This window comes from Ixodes scapularis, unplaced genomic scaffold, assembly GCF_016920785.2.
Source record: "Ixodes scapularis isolate PalLabHiFi unplaced genomic scaffold, ASM1692078v2 PGA_scaffold2__306_contigs__length_199485367, whole genome shotgun sequence".
In the NCBI taxonomy this organism is placed as follows: Eukaryota; Metazoa; Arthropoda; class Arachnida; order Ixodida; family Ixodidae; genus Ixodes; species Ixodes scapularis.
The window spans coordinates 139,320,839-139,339,270 of record NW_024609857.1 but is presented as its reverse complement, the minus strand read 5'-3'; the positions used below and the strand labels follow the sequence as shown (position 1 = coordinate 139,339,270).

The 18,432-nt window shown below is 44.6% G+C and overlaps 1 pseudogene; it reads right to left on the bottom strand.

Annotated features, from left to right (window-relative positions):
* Nucleotides 1–14,846: 14,846 nt before the first annotated feature.
* On the bottom strand, nt 14,847–16,124 carry LOC115312683 (annotated as a pseudogene).
* Between the last annotated feature and the right edge of the window lie 2,308 nt (nt 16,125–18,432).

Below are 18,432 nucleotides of genomic sequence, written 5' to 3'. Positions count from 1 at the left end.
ATGTAATTAGATTTGTAATTAAAGACATTTTTCACGAAGTATTTTGTATTTGTATTTCGATACATATTTGCATGTATTTTGCCCATCCCTGAGTACATTGTACTTAAATACTACTTCAACTAGGTTAAGAAAACTTGTACTTTAGTTGAAGTATATTGTCTTACTTAGTATGTACTTGTACTATACTTGAATTCTTTTTTCTTGTTTTCCGAGGAATGTACAATTCTTGACTTTAAACTACACTCCCCAATTCGGTCTTGTTAAATTTGTATCGCAAAATGATGCTTTGTCAACTCTGATGAAGTTTTGAGATGGATATTCTACTAGCCAGAAACGCGAGGAAACGACGCATCCCTCCGTTTGTACTGGGGGCGGCTTTCCCAGCATTGAGGTCTCGCTCCTCGCTCGGTCAGCGCAAGCGAGGATGTTAAAAAAATTAGGAGAGGACACTCCTCCACGAGAGGATTGCTTGCGGAAGTTACGGGGTTGACGTCATGATCTCTCCTTGTCCACCCCCTTGGGTGCAAGCCAGTGCAAGTGCCACCAAAATCAGAAGTGGCTTCTGAATTTGTCGCATTTCGATAAATAATTACTCTGTAGCCTCTCAACGTTATCCAATATTCGCCGCCATTTCCGAGAGACACTGATGCACCGCAATCACTCCTGGGGCAACGCGTACCAGTTTAAAAAGACACTGTGTGAGGAAATGAAAGGACACAATAAAAGATGGCAATAAAATGTACTTGCACTTAACTTTTCTGTATTTATAGTACTACAAGCACATTGCACTCGGTGTACTCACTACTTTACTTGAAGTACATAACCTCTAATTTACTTTACTTCAAGTACTTTGTAGATGTACTTTACGCAACACTGACAGTCAGTGAAGGGTTAAGAACCCCGAAACAGCTTCTGCCATAAAGCCCTCCGTTCTTTCCATTTTAGCAGAGCGGACGCTGCAGATGAGGCAAGGAGGGATTCGTTCCCCCCTGCAGTGTTTGCTCAGCTAAAGTGAAAAGAGTGTAGGGCTTTGTGGAAGGAGCTTGTCCTGGGTCCTTAACCTGTTCCCAACTATAGTAACGTTGGGTTTAGCAATCAAACATTTCAAGCATTGACGTCACACCAGCTTCCATTGTGGTGGTCTTCTTGGGGAGTGTATACCATCTGCAGCATACATTTAGCGCCCCCACATTTGATTTTTATTGCAAGAAAATGTAGAAATGGTCGCTAGAAGGGTGTGTTAATGGGGACTTTTAGCAAACCGTTACCATGTTCTGCGTACCTCACTACTGGAGCCTTTGAAGCATGCTTTTAAGCGCGTGTCCTGCGCTCACAATATCATTCGGGCACGCGCTTAAAGGGACACTGACAGGGCATTTATGCTCGTCGAGGTTTTAATTTGTACTTGACATATGAAAGCCCCACTACCCAGAACACAATTCGCGGCTCGAAATCCGTCTTCTTTCCGACCGAAAACCGACGATCTAGAACCGGCCATTGTGAGCCGTTTTCTATGATTTAGACACAACCACCAAATATAATCAAAGTCGTAGGTCATCGAAGGCACACACACAGTATTAAAAATAGTAAAGAAATATGATACTCAATTTTTGTGATTTATAAAAAGCTGCAAATATGTTGATTGGAGAAAAAAAGTTGCACAGCCGCGTGGCTTCCGCCAACTCTCTCCTCCTCAATGTTTCTTCTTCCTCCCCAGTCAGTTTCGGTTTCGGGTAGTTGCATTTTTTTACTTTATTAAAAATATACGTGACACTGTAGCAAACCATTGATTGGGTAGTCTTCTGACACCACAATAAATCGCCTGGCCAAAAAATAAATTTTGAGGAGTGTCAGTGTCTCTTTTAAAAGCATGCTTCAAAGGCCCTGGTAGTGCGTAACGCGGGATGCGGTTACGGTTTGCTAAAAGTCTCTATTGTCACATGCAGGCCATGCACTGAACTGGTCAAATCACACCCTCAAAGCAGTGAAACAAAACTGTTACTATACATTGTACACTGCATTAACCTAGAGAACTACGTGCAGTCTAAGGTTTATGTGAACCTTTTTTTGTTTTCCATAATATATGGTTATTTTCAGGTCCATTAATTCCACCACTCCCTGTGCCGCCAACAATCCCGGTACCAGGTCAGTGATAGTTTTATTAATAAAAAAATTGTAGAGCCCTTCCACTTCAAGTGAAAATGGAGGACCACCGAAGCTGTTATCTTTACGACGTGTAGGATGATGCCTAGAGGACGACCTCTAGAACGACCTCAAGGGCGACTTCTAGGACAACTTCTAAAATGATGCCTAAAGATGATAACAAGGAATCAAAACTTCACTATCGAATAATACCCAGGAAGGCTGAGGGGATCGGTGGCCGAGTGGGCTAGCGCACACCTGCTCGGAGCACGTGGAGCGAAAGCTCGCACTGCGGAACGCAGGGATCCTGGGTTCAATCCCTACCCCTGCCCGCTTTGTTTTGGATGAGCATCGTACTGACGTGCGATCGTGTATCACTACTGCGTGATGCACGTTAAAGACTCCAGGCTAGCGGTTGTACTGTACTGGCTAAATTGTTCACCTACAGCTGGAAGACTCGTCGCCCGTTGCGGCAGACCAAGTTCTAGGCTGTATGAACATACTCGCAACCCAATTTTTTTAGGAAGGCTGACTCACGCTGGTTGCCCCCTCTTTTTGTTTTTATTTATTCATACTTGCCGCGACCAATAGGGAGTTTCCTGTCGACATGTCAGGATGCATTTTTTCTCAGACCCTAGCGTATAACAGCTTCCCTGTGAAACTCTGTCAGAAACGTACATTGTCCCCTTTTTAACAGTTCACCAAACTGAAGGGTATGACCAGGCATACTTCAGCCAAGCTGTGGCAAGCTCATCACACATGGGTGAGACAACGTGCATTTTATTTTAATATTCTGATGAAATATTTATGCATCCTCTAAAATTAATAATTGCCTATATAGTATGTGCACCATTCATGACTGTCATGAATTTGGAGGTGGTGCTCATGCAGCAAATTGGGATGGTGCAAACGTCCAAGAGCTGGAATGTTGACATCAACAGATCTTTATTTACAAGGGGGGTAGCAAAAAGAGCCACAACAGTGCAACTTGACAGAGTTCAGTGACATAGCTTATGTCTAGTGTAAAGTAAGCAGTAGTGGCAAAGGAAAAACAGAAAAAATAGGACCTTTAGAAGAAAGGTGGAGGTTCACTGCAGATTAGAACATACCTGCACTGTACACGCGCCATCCAAATATGCCAAAATGCATAGAAAATGGGCACCAAAAACATCAATGGTTTCGTATAATTCACGGCACAATGCTCAATTAAAGGCTGGTTTGTAGGTTTCAGCATTGGAAACTTTCAGGAATGTAATTCGGAGACTCCTATTATTTTAAACAATGTAAATTTATCTTTCATTGTGTCAGAAATGTGAAATGTTTGAGAAATCTTAAATACGAACGGAGTTTTGCATACATATAACTTCTGATATTATAAAAACATATTTTGACAAATCAAATTCACATGACATTTCTTGGATGGTTCTTGCTTTTGTCCATTTGTTTCAAGGCAATGATAGGATGTATATGTCCTTCTTTTTTTAATTCTGTAAACGTTCAAACGTTTTTAATTCTGTAAAAGTGTAAAAACCCTTACGTGGCATAGCCAGGAATTTTTTTCGGGAAGGGGGGGGGGGGGGGGGCATGGCAGGCTCGCTGAGGTGGCTACGATGTCAGTGAATTCAGGTTCGGGGGGGGGGGGGGGGGGCTCTCAAAGTGCATGTGTATATCAGGGGAGGGGGAGGGGGGCTGTAGCCCTATAAGCCTATCCCCTGGATATGCCACTGGCATAGACCTTTTTCGCTTACTCTCGCCCCCAGCCGCGAAGTATGCATATCCGGTGTGGGCGGCGAAAAAAAAAATAAAACATTTCAACCTGCTAATAGTAGGCATACCTTTAAGAAAAGACATGCGAGGCTAGTTGGTTCATTACCACGTTCAAAGTGCCAAAGTTACACAAGGACAATATGAAAAGGCTGCGAGTGCTCAGTCGAGCTGGTGGTAGCTAATCATGGTACCTATTCATCAAGGACAATAAGGTGACGAAAACAGTACCCTCTAGTGATTTTAGAGTATCAATGCCTCTTCCAGCAACACTTCTCTGTAACTTTTGTCATGGGAGAGTAGTGACATTGACAGTGGCAAAGAGGTCAATGCCAAACCTACAGCCAAATAAATATCATTCGATACAGGCACATTCTTTTGAATCTAGCAGACATTTATGCCCAAATGGCATTTATTTTCATTTTCATTTTTCCAAAATTGGGATTACAGCAAAATTAAACTTTGAATTTCATGCCTAGTAGAAGAGTGGTTGCTAAATAGTAAAGTGGTAAATATAGACCGACACGCTTTTTACAAATAAGCCCGCATTTGCCCACACCAGGTGTAGGCACTGCGCGTGCGCGGAAACCAAATTCGCATGATGTGAAACATCTGCGCATGTGCAGTGCTGTCGACAGCGCCATTGCAGCAGCGTGACTTTAGGGCCGCCCGTTGGTCTATATGTTCTTTTACCAGCTTTTCAGGTACTGGCTCTCGAAAACCAGGCAAACCTCGTCACTCAACTTACCGAGCTGAGGAAGTGTGTTGTAGCTACTTCAACCACGAAGATACCAGTTGCCCTGCCTGCGGACGCCCCCGTTCTACCAGCAACCACGTTTGATGGCCTGAAGGAGCTGAACACGTATGCTGCCTCCCAGGACAATCTGGATGTTCTGGTGAGATTTTATGACAATGTCGGTGTATAGTTGCCATATTCAATGCATAAATCATATTTGCATCATTTTCATGGTTCCTCGCCATCCTGGCAACTTAACTTTATCAGGCACATATTTGCCCTGTGTGCTGTGAACGACAGCATGTGTGTTTTTGATGAAACCCCATGGTTTGAGTGACAGAATTGCAATGAGCCAGATTTTCTGCATGTTTTTATCTGTCAGTGAATTCGTAAAAAAAAGCCTCAGTGGGGGGAAAAACAATTTGTTGTGCCCACTGTAATTTATATTTTGGAATCACAGTGGCTAAAATGTGCTTCTATTACAACTACAATTTAATTTTTATTCAGAAGTTAACCGCAATAACTGATGTTTCAGGAAAGCAATGAAATAATGTTTTTTTTTTCATTATTGTGAATTTTTTTACGAGCTGATGTTTGCGGCTTCGATCAGCTCATTATGAACAATTTATTGCGCCAATGGAAGAGCCCACTTTAACGAGACATGACTAAGACCTTTATGGTGATATCTGTCGTTTATAGTGAGATATGGCTTTGTGGTATTTAAACCAATCTGCGACATAAAAGGCAGGCAACCAAGATTTCAACTTTGAACACATTTTTCTATCCTACTGCAGCGAGGTCGCGAATGCATGGGCACCGTGGCCGAACAAAATGCATCGCAAAAGGCGTTAAAAAGATAAAAAAAAATATCCAACGGAAGCAAGAAAAAAAAACATGGAGTTTTTCTTTTTTTGTTTGCACAGCGCAGTCTGGACTTTGGTTCACGGAGAAAAGGAAGAGGAGCGGAGACGCCCTCTGGGCAAACAAGACGCCTTGCAACAGGCGTTAAAAAATAAAAAAAAAAAGATCCAACGGAAGCAAGAAAAAAAATGGAGAGGAGCTTTTTTTTTCACAGCGCAATCTAGACTTTGGGTCGCGCGGCGCGCAAGGAGATAAGAAAGAGAAGCGGAGAAGCCCTCGCCTAAGCAAAGCGCGCATAATGAAGGCATCCTTCCCTTGCCTCCTCCTCGCACTTTGGAAAGAGAAGCGAGAAGCCCTCGAGATGAACGCACTTTTCTGTCCTGGTGCAGGGAGGTCGCGAATGCATGGGCAGCGTGGGCAAACAAAAGAACTTGTGAAAGGCGGGAAAAATAACATAAAAAAACACGGAAGCAAAAAAAAAAAAAAAAAAAACAGGGAAAGGAGCATTTTTTTTTTGCGCATCGCAGTTTCGTTTTTTAGTCGCGCGCCGCGCGCAAAGAGACGATTTTTCGGGATAAAAGGTACGTTCAGTGTGGGAGAAATACGGACGCAAAAATTTTACTTCGCGCAATGAACGCCCCCCCCCCCCCCCCCCCCCCCCAGCTTCGCATCGATTTTTCGGAAAAAAAAGTGTGTTCATTCTGCGAGTAAATACGGTAGGTGATGGGCTGTGCCGTGCTCTTAGAAAGCGATAAAGTCGTCGGGTATTAGTGTAATTGGTTGAGTTTTCAGTTCGACCAGATTCGAATTTTTCTGACTTCTTGTGAAAAGTTTGACAAAGGTTCGATTCAGGTTCGACTGCTATGCGCATGCGCGACAGGCTGGAACTGTACTTATGATTTCCGGTTGCTGGGCAATTCGCATTCTCTTGAATAACGGTGTGCCGCACCCGCATGGACTCATCGTGGCTTGTAGACCACATCAAATGCCAACGACAATATCGCCATCCACGATGCAGTGTCGCACAATGAAGTCATCAAAAAGGGAACGACACAAAGTCAATAGTTTGGACGAAGACGACAGTGTCACAGGCACAAGGATGCATGTTTTGACATGTGCAGAAGCATCATGTTCGATGGCCTTCAGCAGTTTGTGTACGCCAAGACAGCGTTGCTCACCTCTAGAGAATGATGCCTCCGAAAGGAAATTATATTTAATTACGAACCAGCGCACAGGTAGGCAGTTGCTCAAAAATCCAAGCACACAAAAAAAATGCACTCACACAGTGCTGTGTGAGTGTATTTTTGTGTGTTTGGATTTCTGAGTTACTGTCTACCTGTGCGCTGGTTTGCAATTATGCCTTATCAACTCACCCAATCTGCGGTATTAACAGGAAATAACTGATCACTTTCATGAAAATAAGGTAAAGTGGAAATAAATTTTATCAGCACCTCTACTACATGCACCACATTTTCATTTACTTTTAATTTATTTCAGGGCTTTTTTTTTCACCTGGCAGGTTATTAGCTTACAAGTAATTATAGAAGTTGCACACATTTTTGTCATCTGGATTCGAGGCCCAAAGTTGTCATTCTTATATTTTATTATATGACTCTTGGATTATATAACGTTTTTGAGCAGTCCCCTGAAAGTTATATAACGAGGGTTCCAATGTATACAATAATGTTTCTCTGAGAATATGCTTCAGAAAAGCAAACAGTGTATACCTCCTCAACTTGGAGGCAGATCAAGCACCAGAAAATGCCGAGGGAGCGCCCACCCCACTTTCACTGAAAACGGAGTTAATCTAGGCATGGACGCTTGTCCGCTCAAGTTTGGGAAATGTTAATAGTGGGTGCCTTTGCAGCATTTTACGGTAGTGCATTTCAATATGAAATGCACACATTGCAAGACAAGTTTATTTACGTGATCATTAACTGAATGCAATATTTTTGGGAAGTTCTGGTAATTAGAGCTCAAATCTCATTACTATACAGTGTAATCTCAAATATGTGACTTTCAAATTATGGTCAAGCTAGACCACCAGGGAGTCTTTCAACGTGAAAATGAAATGCCAATGACATGACACATTTTGCAATGCTTCAGGTAAATTATACAAATGGGCGTTTCCATTTGGATTCAGGCAACGATGGGCAGTCGTATTTTTTGTTTTGCTTGAAAATCATATATAAAATGTCTTCTTTTTTTATATACAGCTTTTCACGGGGCGTGGTGCCGCCGGGGCCAAGATGCGCTCCGATAGTGAATTGAAATTTAAAAACCCGTCGAATTTGTGCAGTTTTTCAGAAAGCCGTAAAATGCTTCGCGTGCCTTCTATCGTTCTGAAATTTGTTCATTTTGTGTTTTTGATGATGTTGAGCAATTTCCTAATTAAAACCACGCCCTTAAACACAAGATTAAAAAAGTTAATTACGCAAGAAATAATTTACAACCTAATTATCCCAAACTTTAATAATTTTCCTAAACAGGCCCCCGGCCCAGGACCAAAACGACAGACACAAACCATTTTTTGTTGCGACGCTTAGTTTTTGCAATATTGAATTTGTCCACCTTTCGTGAAACACCCTGTATATGTACCCGCTATAGATAAATAAGAACCAAGCTGCACGTATTAAAATTTATCTGAAAATGAGCAGCGTAGTGAAAAATATTACAGTAGTAGGTGGACTAGTTATATAATATTGCCGCGAGCGCAGCTGGCCGAGAGGACAGCACGCTCGTGGTCTAACGATTATCGCGCGTGCTTTGCACGCTGAAAGCCAGGGTTCGATTCCTGGCCGCAGAGGCGCATTTTTTGTTGACTCTGTAAAGTAATGTTCTGGTAAATTCGAGAACCATGTTGCTTGTTCGAGGCCAGAATGTTCTACGCGCCGAACCTTCTACGCCGAACGATCCAGAAACCCACGAGGGTACATAAGGGATTCCGCAAGGCGAGCGGAGTCAGTTTCGCTCCAGCGTTCGACTGTGCTGCTACGCAGACTTCGACGCCCGCGACGCTTTGTTATTATCTTTGTACCCTTTTAGTTTTGGCACAAGTTCGCCACATTAAACGTTTATTTCTTTCTGTTTATTTATTGTTATTTTGGTTACCACCCGTGACATTTTGGTGGAGGTGCGGGGTAACCGCATGGCCGTGCAGCGCTCCCCTCCGAGTTCCCGCAGTGCAAGTCCGAACACAAGCCCCTAAGAACCCAAAGAGGACCAGACAGAGATCCGATTAAGTCGCCGGAAGCTTGGCTTTCAGCGTGGAAAGCACGCGCGATAACCGTTAGACCACGAGCGTGCTGTCTTCTCGGCCAGCTGCGCTCGCGGCAATATAATAAATGGAAGTAGTCTCCGACTGATGAAACGCGTAACTACTGCAGAGAAAATGCGACATTGTACACAAGACAAAAGCGCATTACGAGGCTTAGCGGGTGCTTTTCTTTTCGCTTTTCGAAACCTTCTGAAAGGCTGCTCCAAGGCTGCCTTCGTTTCGGCTAGTAATGAATGTCAGCTTTCAAAGTCTCCCAAGAGACATTGAGACATTCCATAAGTGTACAGTGCTGTAGCCGTTGCCGAGCGATTCTGAAAAACCGCTTGCCGCCGTTTCACTGGTTCCCGACGTGCCAGATTTTCGTCAAAAGTAAGCTAACGTAAAGCAATGGATTGCAATCGTCCCGGCTGCTGCCTCTGTCGTGCAGTCATATTCGCATGCACGTGAGGGCAACTTCGGCAGGCTTGCAGTTGCACGTGCTTCGTCGCGTGAGCGGAGATGGCTGTTCGACCGAAACCATGCCACTCCGCTCTGTTGCCAACTGGTTCCCAAAACTGTATGCAAAATATAACTGTTTAGCACACGACAAAAAAGTCCAGCAGCACGTGCCTGCCAAGACATCGCGAGCCGGGGTCAAAATGTTCGTGGGGCGCTTTCTGCAATGACTGAACTCGAAACAAACAAGCGCGCTGTGCGGGTTCAGCGTGCATACATTGCCTTCTTTGTTTTAGCTCACTTCTCTTCACCCACTTACTTCACCGGGATATTTCTCATGTACCGGGGTCCCTGTCGAAAAAAAAACTACCGAGAAACCTAGGTAATCAATACTTCGACACAGCAAACTGAGTTAAAGAGGGATTATTGTAGTAGCGTACGATTTAAAAATGAACAGGAATGTTGATGAACATGAGGCAGTCCTTACATTTCAGTGGCTGCAGTTGCCGTCCTCACATCCGCAGCGACGTGGAGACGGGAACGCCCGACGTTGCGCGACCACGGTGACTGGAAGCAGAGACCAAATATAGTTCTCCCATGGCCGTTGTTTCCAGGAGCGAGTGCTTCAGCTCACAAAGTAACTCCCGTCGCGAAAAAACGCGGTTGCGTTTCACAGTATGACGGCATGGCTCGCCTCGTACCCGGTACGCCGTCGGAGGATCCAGACATGCCCACGTCTATCGCTAAAAAAAGTTTTAAAAAGACGCGAGGCCCAAGCGAGAACAGACTTACGAGACGACGAGAGCGCGAAACGAGAGACGGCGGTAAAAACCACGAGAGACAATGAATCATTGGGCGCGTTAAGTCGGCGAGGCCGCTTTCCGAACCTACTCCGAGGCCGCCTTCCGAACCTACTCGAACGGATCTGAGTTACCCTGGCGGATTATGTCACGTGACAACAAAAATAGAGAAACGCTGGATGCGGCTACGTTTTTGATAACCACATTTACCCTAGAGTTGGATCGAGTAAGTTTTGGAACACGGCCAGAAACTATCGACAGGCCACACGAGCTCCTTCCGACCGTGGATACGGGTGGCAGAAGCCGAAAATATTTCGAAGATAAATAATTAGGCCCGTGTCTAGCGGCAGAGTCTTAAGCAAAAGAGAGGGCGACGTTATGAAGTTTACGGACGTTTTAATATTCCTGAAAGGTTTGATAACTCGCTTCGTGCACATATGCGGAAGGTTACTTTGGCCGATCTATTTATTGACCATGCATGCTGTTCCGATTTAAATTAAAGACAAACATTCTGGAACCAGCTCGTCGACGCAGGAAACCCTGAAATTTGTCAGAGATTCCCTGGCTCCGTCTCGCACACACTAAACTTTTTACACCCTTAAAGGTGTAATGGCACTCAAAACACCCTTCCAACACCCTCATTTTTAACATGAAGGGTGTTAGAAGGGTGTCCGACACGACTAAAACTCCATATTTACACCTTTAAGATATGAAAGGGTGTAAGGAGGGTGTTAGGAGGGTGCAAGAAAGGGGTTAAGTAATGAGGATACACACCATAATGCCGCCAGGGGTGTAAGGGTGTTTGGAGTTTGGCTGTTGAAAACGGAGGAGAGCAGGTTCAGATTAATGCCGACTGCGGCATTAATCTGCCGCAGTACTTTCATGGCGCTCGTCGTATCTGTGCGTTTGCAATTACCGGCTACACCAATCAAGCACAGTAATATTTTCTGTGCTTGATTGGTCTAGCCGGAAACAGCAAACGACCGAAGAGGACGAGTGACATGACGATGCTCGTTTGGTTCTACTAGATTGGCTCCGTGGGATCGTGGCGTTGTGTTACAGACGAGCGATACTGTGGGTTCACCATGAGTTTAGGAATTCGGAGCACACAGACCAGGCTGCTTTTTTGAACATTATATCATTATATTCATAATGTTCGTCGGTGTGCCTCCAAGGATGGGCAGTCGTTGCCTCGAAGGATGGGAGTCTTTGCCTCGAGGGGAGTCGTTGCCTCGAAGGATGCCCTATTGAAAAAGGCCAATATGAACTCGGCTTATTGGAAATATTGTATTCCAATGAAGTAGATGGAAACCAATAAAAACTTATTGTTATCCGATTAACCCAATACGCACGATGGGAATTCATATCGGAGCACAATATCCCGATATAGTATGTGGTTATTGGTATACAACAGGATATTGGAGTACAATATCCCGATATAACTTGCGGTTACTGGTATACAACACGATATCGAAGCACAATATCCCGACAGAACTTACGGTTATTGGAATAGAATACGACACCGCGTGCATATTGGTGACCGACATGGACATACTGCGCGGCCACACGATATATAAATATCGGTCGTCGATCACGGGCCCAAAGGAGAATACAATATCGCGTGGATAAATCTCAGAACGAATTCCAAGTTACCAACATGAGTTACGTCGGCATATACCGCGGACTAAGAGGATACGTAACACAGTATTGATCGCCCGTGAAGCAACATGTGGATATCGGTACGCCCACATATACGACATCGCGTGAATGATATCGTAGAACAGCAGGAGTTACCATACGGCAATACGAGAGAGAACGATATTGGAGGTGGATACACACAGAACACAAACGTTCCGCGTTGCAAACACATTCACATCGATCGAAAGCGCAAGTGTACGTACGGCAGACAGTACAGACAGCCTCGAGCGCTTGAAATGCTAGACAACCACCAAACCATTCAAAATAACTAGCTGGGACACCCGCGACCTACCTTTCAATGAGAAAGCCCAATAACGACGTGCTCATTGGAGTGATCGTTTTCAAACAAATGTTTGTTGCAGTTTTAATGCAACAAAAGTTAGGTTACCGATGTTGGAACCCAAATCGAACGCGATACGTGACAATGTCAGTTCGCACGATAAAATAATGAGGATTAATGGGCTTGACAGGTCACGTGCTTCTTACCCGCACATTTATCTATATTGACCCACCTTTCTGGGTAATCCTACGTCGTACACAAAATCCACAACCACACACGAGCACATTTCACCCACCACTCTTCGTCGCCTGTTTCGCAAGATTCACACACTGTAAAAAACGACGGGAAATATACGTGCATTTGCGCCATCAATCAATACGTTACAGACTCGTTTTATGAGAAAAGTTTCCATCGTCAACCCGCGCGCGCGAAAGCTCGAGCGCTCGAGCTTCGGAGGCAGTTCGAATTCCGAAGGGAGGCGAGCCGAGCACGCCGCGAGCCGCCGAGTGGCCGAATCCGCCGATCCAGCCAAGCCTAGCCAAGCCGCCGAGATTACGCGATTGCGCCATTGCGCAGCGACCGCGACCGCCGCGATCGCGCCAACCCTGCGAGACAGCGGCGATGGCGGGACCGACGGATAACGGCTCGTCAAGTTCGTCGCGCACTTTGCTTGTGGGTTCCAAGTGAAACCAACGCACTTTCAATCGCTTCGAAAGGTACGTATAGACGACTTTATTACTTGCAGCATTGAGTGCTTTGGTATACACAAATCAAAGTGAACACTAAAGGACAGAAGGGATACATGATGTCTTGAAATCGCAGCTTATTTGAACGCATGCGTCCCCTGCTGAAAGCGTCTGGCTGTGCTCTGTTACAGACGTCATTTCGACTGCGTGTGCTCTGATGTAACTTCAGTCAGTGTTTACACTCGGCTAGCTATCACTCGGCTTGTTATCTCATGTGCGAAATAGACGTAGAAACCAGCGCCTCGTCTCTTTCGGATATTGAACCTCCAGCCCCCTGGCTCCCAGCGTGCTTACCGGCGCAAACCGTTCGACGTGTTGGATTCGTGGGCTCGTTCGAAGAGGCGTTGTTTAACGCTCGCGAGTCGCCGAAGTGTTACCGGAGCTTCTCTTTACGAAAGTCGCAATCGACGCTGGGCTCTGGGCTCGTACTTTTTAAGAGTGCCGACCATTCATCTGTGGTGCCGACTGGCGCCGTACGAAGTTGAGAAAAGCTAGCGAGTCTGTCAGATTTTCGTGACGCCGCCCAACTGCTCTGCTACCGGCTGCGCTCAAAGAATAAGGTAAAAAAAAAACGCGTTTTATAATTTTCAAATTTTTTTTTTGCCATGTTTTATTTCAGTCGCCGCAAAGTAAATCGCGGCCGTACGTCGGTTGACTCCCGATTACTGTCTCTTCATCGTAGATTGTCTCACCACAATGGGGCCTCGTTGGTGTGATCTTATTCTGATATCGTTACATCTTGCTTTTTCATCTTGGCACACTTCTAGATGACCTTCTACACGTTGCACTCCTTGTCGACATGTCGCTGGTGTTAGAGACAAATCTGAAGTCGCTGTTTGCTCACTCCTTGGTGCACATATTTCATGTTCAACATCAGGTATCTGAAGGAGGCGCCATGAAACCCTGGAATTTGTTTAGAGGTACCTCAACATACTGCATTCAAGTGTCGTTTTGTGTGTTATAGTTTCCTACAAAACCAAATTGCACTTTGTTCGTAATATACCCTATAACTGTTCACTACAATTAAAGTTGCTATGAAACATTGGCCACGAGAGGTGACTCGGCCAACGCAGCCTGAAAATTCCTCGCATAATTTTCTTCATGGGTCATTTTGGACATTGACAAATTTTCTTGTGAATAATGAGTGTTATGCACATGTGTTCTATTTTTCGTACAGGTACTTCAGTTAGATAAACCCCAGCAAAGGCAGCAAGACAGTCTCATGGGGTCACATCAAGGATAACTGCATTCCTGCTCGAGTCCCGAGTCTTGTCACCAAACTTCACTGAACATAATGGTACATTCCTTTTCCACACAGAAAACTAACCCCCAAGGGACTTCTCTCAAGATCATTAAAACCGAAATACACAGACTTGAAGGCTGTCACTAAATAAGAAAAAGCCCCGTTTCACGCAAGAAAATATCATCATAATATTTGGGTTGGCCCAAATAAATCAGTGACCGCACAGAAGTGTCCTCGAGGCTGCTTTTTGTTCTTCGGGAATTATTTTTATATGAGCCATTTAGCAAAAAATTATGTATATATTATTGTGTTTTCGACAAACGCAGCAGATATGCACTCGCTCTTATGGCATAAGCCCCGATATGGTCAACACCAAAAATAGAGACCGAAATACACCCAATTTGTGAGACCAAAATAATTAACGATAAAACAACCCCAAATCTGAATAAAAGAAAGCATAAAAAACACGGAACCCTCTTCATAAACAGTGTAGTTGAAATAATTCAATTAAGTGCAGTCCACCAGTCAATGATAAACAAAATTTTTATTACCAAAATTAAGGTCATGAAGTTCTGCTGTTCTGCTTGTCAATAAACAACAAAGCCTGAACTATAAAGCTAAAGTACAGGTGAGCGGGTAGAGTTTAATGTTGCAATGGCTGACAATGATGTTGCATTAGAAAAGAAAACTTGATACACGGAACAGCGATTCTTTAACTTCAAGCAAAGGGACAAAAATATACACACAATTACAGAAGGGCCCAAGTGATATGACAAAATAATACCTTTTAACCACTCAGGTAGAAACCTGGAGCAAAGCCCCAGCAACAAAAACAGAAGTTCACCAAAATGGGTGTGACCAGCCTCAGAACCTAACACAAAACATAAATACATGCATCACGAAATAGGCTAAACCACGTGGTAAAGATACTTGCACTTGGAGAAGCTGATGTCGAGTTGCCAGTGTCAAACAAATGTTACGAAAGTTCTTCACTTTGGAGGCGAGAGCTTTGAAATAGGAATGTTTGGCTTCAAAGCGCATGCACCAAAGGCGGGGAGGGGGCCCAAACTTCTGTATAAACTTAGGGTAATGTAGCAGGTAATGAAGTTGGGGTGTCACTACTGCATCTGGATACTGTGTGGTGTACATCTCCAAGAACTCTTCAACTTTCACTTGCAGGTAAGGAATAGTTCTTAGGAATCCTCTCGACAAGGATGATAACGACGACATGTCGATATGCCAGGTACACCTTCCAACGAACATTGCCTTCAGGGACAGAGCCTCCAAGGATCTGTGGCAGTAGCCGGAAGAGGCACCACTTCTGGCTAGCCGTTCCTTTCAGGTTGGCCTTACCAGTGAGGAAGGCATCCCTGATTTTGACAGGTGCAGATCCTTTATCATGGAATCCATACTTGAAATCTATCACTCTGTCAAGGTCCTTCTTGGACAGCACTCCATCGCGGACCAAGCCACACAGGACCATGCCGAAGGACGCGCGAAATACCACCCTCGAAAACGTCATGCATGACATCAGGTGGCAGCTGCTCAATAATGTCAAAGGCCCATTTGCTGATGGGTCCAAGGCAAAAGCTTCAAGGTGGCTCTTGTGTGCTTGGCCTTTCCCTTCAATGCAGTCATCTGTTCCATGTAGCTCTCCCAGTTGGTCGTAAGGGCTAGGCAGTACCGAGAGATCCGGCCTCTACTGAAACAACACTGGAGCCCTGCTAGATGGTGCATGGAGAGGTTGTCACCAGTGAATGCCACCGTTACTATGTTGAAGTGCAAGTTCCTGGCATCAATGCGTGGTTCATGCAGAGTGTTGAAGTCTTTCACCAGGGGGGCCAGTACTTTCTCAAGGCCGTGCCGCACAACAACCGGATACACCACAAGGAGTAAAAGGTGAATAGCATTAAGCTTGGAGCGGTAGCGAGGATGCAGGTTCAAAATTGTGAAGTACATTCCTAGAATTTTGTGCTGTCCAGCAGCACTGCCAAGGGGCTTAGTGATCTCCATCTCATCAGTGTACAAGAGCAGGAATATTGTGTTGTGGCTGATATCTTGGGCCAACTGGTGACGTTGACCAAAAAAATCGCCATCGGCGAAATCTGAAAGCACGTCCGGTGACCTTGACAGAGGCTGCATGAAGCATTCGAGCAGGTCATCAGATTGCAGGAAACTTGTCAGGAGCTTCTGAACTGGAATGTAGCTGACAGTGTCGGAGCTGCCTACTTCTTGAAGAGCCAGCTCAGTCTCTTATTCTTGAAGAGCCTCCTCAGTCACTTCTTGAAGAGCCACCTGTCACTTCTGTGAATGGAAAATGTTTGGCAATTTACTTTTTCCTTAGATGAGTGCTCCCCAAGCCTGAGAAAAGTCGTTCAACAATGTCGGATGCACTCAGATGTGATCCCAGGTTTTCCACGGTGGATGGTGCCAGATTTTCCTCCACAAGCAGACCCCGCAGGGGGCACCTGTGAAAGCAGGTGTTTAGAGAGTGGCGGTCTCCACGTACTCCGAGCCCCGCACGGGGCGCCTGCACCTTAGGTGCTTGGTGAGTAGCGTCACCAGGGACCCCAGCCACAGCCACAAACATCAAGAAAAACAACGCTAAAAAAAGTTCTGGCAGTAATTCGATCGCATAACGACAGTAAGCTGGAAAGCAGAAGTAGACGACGCAGCGTGCGGCGGAGAGTCGGAGAAACCCGAAGAAGCGAATGGGGAGGAGGAAGATGTGCCAAGAGAAGGAAATCCAAGATGAAGGGTGAGAGGAAGGAGCCAGTGGCAACAACACGTTCCCGCAAGCGCGCACTTCGGCCAATGAGTGGTTTGAAATCAGGCTGCGGGAGAACAACGGCAGCGTAGGCTATGCTGCGCTAACGCCATTTCAAAAGCGCGCGCAAAAAAAAAGAAAAAAAGATAAATTAGCTTTTAAACAATACCAAAATGGCAGTGGTCAGAGGAGTGGTTTTGGAATCGGGATAGTGCAAAATGGGGCATTATTTTTAAGTTTGCGCTTCACTCCAGAGCCCTTCCGGTCTCAAAATACTCTCTTTTTTTATACTTTGCAATTAACTTGAGCATAAATATTTTGTACAGATTTAGCTTGAAGTATGTACTTCAAGAATCAAATTTTCTAAAAATGAATTTTTTCTCATTTTTTATTTTTCTAAGACCCTTGTCCCTCTTTAAGTTGCATTGTTGTATAAAGCGCACACACAAAAAAAATTTAGAAGAAAAAAGTGATATTTACGCTGGAAATTGTGGTATGTATTGTTAAACTATGTTTCAAACCTATGCATCTGAGGCTCTCACTGAATGAACACCCGCACAGTGTCGATAAATCTAAAGGAACTCTAGAATTGACAAAAGCAATGCAAAAAATGTACTCTGCATACAGTTTTGTACAAGTTTCAGTTGCTTCTGGGATACAGAAGTTATAACACAAACAATTGTGTGCCATGCACACCTCTTTCTACTTCACAATTCTAAAAAAAGAGAGAAGAAAATCACCTTACGTCTTAATCAATGGTTCCTTCAGGTTGCACAGCCCTGCACATACAGAAACTATATCACTTGCAACCTTCCAATGCTGCATGGGGAGTGCCTGCTTCAGAATCCTGTGGAATTTAATCCTATTTATTGCTCACTCCTACATGAGTGCAAACAGACACACTCCTTCTTGCCTCTGTCACCTCTCGTTCAGATAACTGAACCTTCCCTCGAGTATAGGCTGGCCACATTGAGGACTACATCCTTTACTTCCATCTCAGGATCGAGAGAAACGCCCCTGTCAGCCGTCACCTGATCACCGTGTTGAAGAGGGAAATAATGCCAGAATCTCACAATATGTGCGTCAGATGCTCGTCCACCATACACCTTGGACATAAACATTACTGATTTCTGAGGTGCAATAGCTACGAAAAACTACACCATGTCGTGGCCTTTGTACTGGCCACAGCAAGACAGTTTTCCCAACAAAAATTTCTCGAGTGAGCAGTTTTTTCAGTCACTGCAAGAACGCTCCAGTGCAATAAAAAAACAAGTAGGGTCTACAAAACCATTCTTCTCGAAGGACTGCGGAATATTCCTGAAGATTGTTTATCTTAAGAGCCACACATTAACATGTTTTAGGATCTGCCATTGTGTGCAAGCATGGTGCAGAAAATGTTACCTACGGTGAGCACTGAAACTCCAGACTCCTAGATATCATGCATTTCAATTTCAAGGTGAATTCCAGATAAGGAATAAGTATAATCCTGAAAGGTAATCTGGTGGCACCGTTTTTCCACTAGATGAGCCAGTTGTGTACTTTGAAGACACCCAAACGATCTAGGTAATTGGTTTCCTGGTGGCCGACTCCTCGGTGATTTCTGATTTTCCGGAGGCGTCGATATTACTTTATGGAATGTACTTAACGTGTGCCTGTTCTATCTTCTGGTTGTGAATACTCTAC